The sequence below is a fragment of the Amia ocellicauda genome, chromosome 11 (assembly GCF_036373705.1).
Source record: "Amia ocellicauda isolate fAmiCal2 chromosome 11, fAmiCal2.hap1, whole genome shotgun sequence".
In the NCBI taxonomy this organism is placed as follows: Eukaryota; Metazoa; Chordata; class Actinopteri; order Amiiformes; family Amiidae; genus Amia; species Amia ocellicauda.
This window is the reverse complement of record NC_089860.1, coordinates 34,476,023-34,481,941: the sequence shown is the minus strand read 5'-3', so window position 1 is coordinate 34,481,941 and position 5,919 is coordinate 34,476,023.

Sequence of the window (5,919 nt, the reverse complement as noted above, 5' to 3'; positions counted from 1 at the left end):
CAGATTCAAAATCCTTCCTCTGCACACCAGGCTCCACCTCGAATCTGAGGCTACTGGAGAGCCCCTCCCGTACTCCCTCCCCTGCCTTTTTGTCCTGTTTTCTAAATTGATTTAAAAGCACTCAACACAGCCGACATTCACGTTCACCTCACTTGACAACTGTGCTGAACAGCCAGGGCTTGGAAATCTGCTCAGATCTATGATACGCGTATCTGGGTTAATTTACTGCAGGGGTTTTCAAACCGGTCCTGGAATACCTTAATTACTTAATTGAATGGTATATTGCTTTGTTAGGTCAATTAAGGATTACATTAAGCAATTAAAACCTTGGTTGGAACAAAACCAGCAGGGCAGGGGGTACTTCAAGACTGGTTTGAAAACCACTGATTTACTGTTAACTGGACATTGGTTCCTCCTCTATCCCACAATGCATTGTGCTGCTGTATATAGCTGCTATGGTAAAATGACACTTGGGTAGTTAACTAGTAGTGAACGATAACAAAGAATCAGATAACAACTTTTCATTAAAAAAAATACCGAAATTGTCCATCGACACTTACATGGTTGGCTGCAAAACCCATCAGTTTGATTTTTAAATGTTCATATAATGTATGCTGTATTTCTGACTAAGGGCCTCCAGAAATCATAGAGCATTTTATTTGAGAGGAAAAACCCTATTATAATACTTACAAAGGGTGTTTAACAGGTCAACACCCTCACTCAGTCTCAGACTTCACTGTGGTTGAACCAATGTGTGTGTGTGTGTGTGTGTGTGTGTGTGTGTGTGTGTGTGTGTGTGTTAATATGTAATACTTCTCATTTTATATTGTTCTTAAAAATGTTGACATGTACTTTAGAGTCTGTTTGTATGATTTGCATTAATTGTTTGTGACCACTGCTTTTTACTTGAATAACCGCTTCAGGTCTATGGTTTTCCATCAATGATACTGCTATGGATGCAAAGTTCATTGTAAGTGTAATGCACAATTGTATTGTTTTAGTTTGTTTGTTTTACCATAACAGAACATATAGCATTCATAAATAAAAATTCAACTGGTGCAAAAATTTTAATTATGGCACAATTTTAATTAATTAGTGTTTATCAAAAAGAGTTTTGTACCTTCTCCTTATTTGGGAATCTAACTAACATTTAGTTTGTGTGTGGAAATATATATATACACTCACCTAAAGGATTATTAGGAACACCTGTTCAATTTCTCATTAATGCAATTATCTAACCAACTAATCACATGGCAGTTGCTTCAATGCATTTAGGGGTGTGGTCCTGGTCAAGACAATCTCCTGAACTCCAAACTGAATGTCTGAATGGGAAAGAAAGGTGATTTAAGCAATTTTGAGCGTGGCATGGTTGTTGGTGCCAGACGGGCCGCTCTGAGTATTTCACAATCTGCTCAGATACTGGGATTTTCACGCACAACCATTTCTAGGGTTTACAAAGAATGGTGTGAAAAGGGAAAAACATCCAGTATGCGGCAGTCCTGTGGGCGAAAATGCCTTGTTGATGCTAGACGTCAGAGGAGAATGGGCCGACTGATTCAAGCTGATAGAAGAGCAACTTTGACTGAAATAACCACTCGTTACAACCGAGGTATGCAGCGAAGCATTTGTGAAGCCACAACACGTACAACCTTGAGGCGGATGGGCTACAACAGCAGAAGACCCCACCGGGTACCACTCATCTCCACTACAAATAGGAAAAAGAGGCTACAATTTGCACAAGCTCACCAAAATCGGACAGTTGAAGACTGGAAAAATGTTGCCTGGTCTGATGAGTCTCGATTTCTGTTGAGACATTCAGATGGTAGAGTGAGAATTTGGTGTAAACAGAATGAGAACATGGATCCATCATGCCTTGTTACCACTGTGCAGGCTGCTGGTGGTGGTGTAATGGTGTGGGGGATGTTTTCTTGGCACACTTTAGGCCCCTTAGTGCCAATTGGGCATCGTTTAAATGCCACGGCCTACCTGAGCATTGTTTCTGACCATGTCCATCCCTTTATGACCACCATGTACCCATCCTCTGATGGCTAATTCCAGCAGGATAATGCACCATGTCACAAAGGTCGAATCATTTCAAATTGGTTTCTTGAACATGACAATGAGTTCACTGTACTAAACTGGCCCCCACAGTCACCAGATCTCAACCCAATAGAGCATCTTTGGGATGTGGTGGAACGGGAGCTTTGTGCCCTGGATGTGCATCCCACAAATCTCAATCAACTGCAAGATGCTATCCTATCCATATGGGCCAACATTTCTAAAGAATGCTTTCAGCACCTTGTTGAATCAATGCCATGTAGAATTAAGGCAGTTCTGAAGGCGAAAGGGGGTCAAACACAGTATTAGTATGGTGTTCCTAATAATCCTTTAGGTGAGTGTATATATATATACACATATACAGTTGGGTCCATAAATATTTGAATAGTGACACACTTGTCATCATTTTGGCTCTATACGCTACCACAATCAATTTGAAAGGAAACAATCAAGTGCTTTAAGTGTAGACTTTTAGGGGACTTTCATCTTTAATTTGACAATAGTTACATCCAAAGTGGGTGAACGGTGTAGGAATTACACCCATTTTTATATGTGGACCCCCCAATTTTAGGGGCTCAAAAGTATTTGGACAAACTAACATAATCATTAATTAAATTGTGAGTTTCAATACTTAGTGGCAAATCCTTTGCAGTCAATGACTGCCTGAAGTCTGGAACCCATAGACATCAGCAGATGCTGGGTTTCTTCCCTGGTGATGCTCTGGCAGGTCTGCACTGCAGCTGTCTTTAGTTCCTGCTTGTTCTTGTGGTGTGTTCCAAAAGACACTTGGAACAGGGGATGTGCCAACTGACTAGAAGATGGCAAATGCCATACCAATCCACAAGAAAGGGGACAAAACTGAGCCAGGAAATTACAGACCAATCAGTCTCACCTGTATAATGTTGGAAAAAAATGATTAGGAAAAATATAGGAGCATCTTAATGAAAACCATATTCTTGGAGATAGTCAACGTGGGTTTAGACGAGGCAGATCATGTCTTGCTAATCTATTAGAATTTTTTGAACATGCAACTGCAGCTGTGGATCATGTGAAAGCATATGATATGATATACTTAGATTTTCAAAAAGCTTTTGATAAGGATCCACACCAAAGACTGATCCTCAGATTAGAAGCTGTAGGCATTCAGGGTAATGTAAGTAGATGGATTATGAACTGGTTGATGTATAGGAAACAGAGGGTGTCGATTAGAGGAGTTGCTTCTAACTGGAGTGAGGTTGTTAGTGGAGTTCCACAGGGATCAGTACTAGGGCCTTTACTGTTTCTAATCTATGTTAATGATCTGGACTCTGGGATAGTTAGCAAACTTGTCACATTTGCAGATGATACTGAAATAGGTGGCTCAGCAGATACAATCTCGGCAGCACAGGCTATTCAGAGGGACTCAGATAATATTCAGTTGTGGGCGACACCTGACAGATGAAATTCAATGTGGACAAGTGCAAGGTATTACATGCAGGTAACAAACATGTCCACTATAATTACACTATGGGAGGAATAGAACTAGATGTAGTTATGCATGAGAAAGACCTAGGAGTCTACGTGGACTCCTTACTTTCTCCATCCAAACAATGTTGCGAAGCAATAAAAAAGGCAAACAGGATGTTAGGGTATATTGTCAAAAGTGTAGAATTGAGAACAAGGGCAGTGATGTTCAGACTGTACAATGCACTAGTTAGAGCTCATCTGGATACTGTGGACAGTTCTGGGCTCCACACTTCAAGAAAGATATCGCTGCTCTAGAGGCAGTTCAGAGGAGAGCAACCAGACTTATTTTTATTTCTTGGCAGATGCCCTTATCCAGGGTGACTTACAACATAAGTGCAAAAATACAGTTAAGTAGGCATCAAACATTATAAATTCAATTTACATTAAACATAGCAATTCAAAATAATACATTTTACAACTTCCAATTTACACAGGCAAGTACAGTTTTCCAGTTCTGAAGGGAATGTACTACTGAGCGACTGAGGGAACTGAACCTTTTCACCCTGGAACAGAGGAGACTACGTGGGGACTTGATTCAAGTCTTCAAAATCATAAAAGGCATCGACCACATCAAACCAGAGGAGCTTTTCCAGATCAGCAGGGACACACGCACCTGGGAACACAAATGGAAATTGGGCTTCAAGGCATTCAAGACAGAAAACAGGAGACATTTCTTCACACAGAGAGGCGTCACAATCTGAACAAACTCCCCAGTTGTTGAATCCAACTTCGGTGTATGGATTTTCCCAATAAGTCAGACTGAAGAACCAGAAGTATGAGAAGATAAAAGTTTTTTTCGATACAAACAGCTGTTGGAAAGATGTGATCGATCACAGAGGCGGTCTCTATTGATAGCAGAACCTTAAAGGCACACACACACACACACACACACACACACACACACACACACACACTTATAGGATATAGTACATGACGCAACACACTCTTTGCCAATCTCTACAGACATGTCAGTCTCTTTAGGACATATTACAGATCTAGTTGCTGGGCAGACATGGAATTTGTCAAATTTCAGAACTCGTAACACAGAGAGGGTCCGAGGATATTTTTGACAGTTTCTCTCGAGAACCGCAGAGAAAAACAACTCCTTGTATGGTACAGGCAGCCTGGATACAGATCTTCCTATTTTTATATAAAGCATGTCAAGTACAGACAACATTAAGTATAGAGAAGGACAGGGTGGTTAGATAATTGTTATTCACATAGCAGTCTACATCTTGTTAACTTCCTTAAACAGGAGGATTTTTAGAAATGGAAACTAGAGCCCCAGCCTCTACAACAGTGATGTGGTTGAAGCTGAAAATTTGGGAACATTTAAAATCAGACTGGATAGGATCCTTGTATCACCAAACGAGCACGATGAGGTGAATGGCCTCCTCTCGATTGGACACTGTCTTATGTTCTTAATTTAGCTAGCAATAAGTTTCATACTTATGTTGCATAGGTACAGTAACAGTCCTAATCAAGGAAGACAGTAGTACACTTTGTTATCTTATTTAAATCACAAAAGCAGCAATTTGGAGACAGTTATTTATTTTCTTGCTTTCAGATCAAGGTATAAACAGTTGTTGGATGCAGCTGTTGCCATTTACCAGAACATAAGAAAACCACTTTCAAGTGAATCAGAACATACAACAAATACAAGGTGTAAATATAGTGAAAATAAAACTAGCCAGTAACTTAAAAACACAAGCCAGTAACTTAAAACCGTGACACTTGATTCTAAAAGGAAACAAAAAGACATCATTAACCCAAACCATGAAACAACCGAATCTAATTTGCAAAAGAAACACATTTATAAACTGTTCCACATTTTAAAATACATTTTTAAAACAATCATACAATTAAAATGTTGAAAGATATACAATCTTAATACATAAAAAACCTTCCCCAGTCAGAAGCAGCATTAACTCGACTCTCCACACACAACTTGTGCTCGTTGCAGTCGTTACCTGTGCTTTGTGCTCTCGGGTCTAGAGGAGCTCTACAAATGAATCTTCACGCTTCTAAATTAAAATTAAATCATCAGCCCACAATATTTAAAAAGACATAAACAAGAGAGCTTTAAAAGTAAAATAAACCCATGGTTTTCTCACCCCTGCTCGATACTTTGTTTCCAAACTAACACACCACAGGTTTGTCTGTATGGGGTTCACTTGCCCTTTTATGCAGGGGCTCCAACATCACTAGCCCACTGCACTGCTACACTTACCTGAAGAGGGGGTTATTTTAGCAGATCCCTCTGTGTTGGATATGGTCTGATTTTCCTCTCCTGTCTGTCGTAAGTGGTTCAGCTTCCAGAGCTGGGTTGCCAGGTTAAGTCTATTTCAGCCTGAG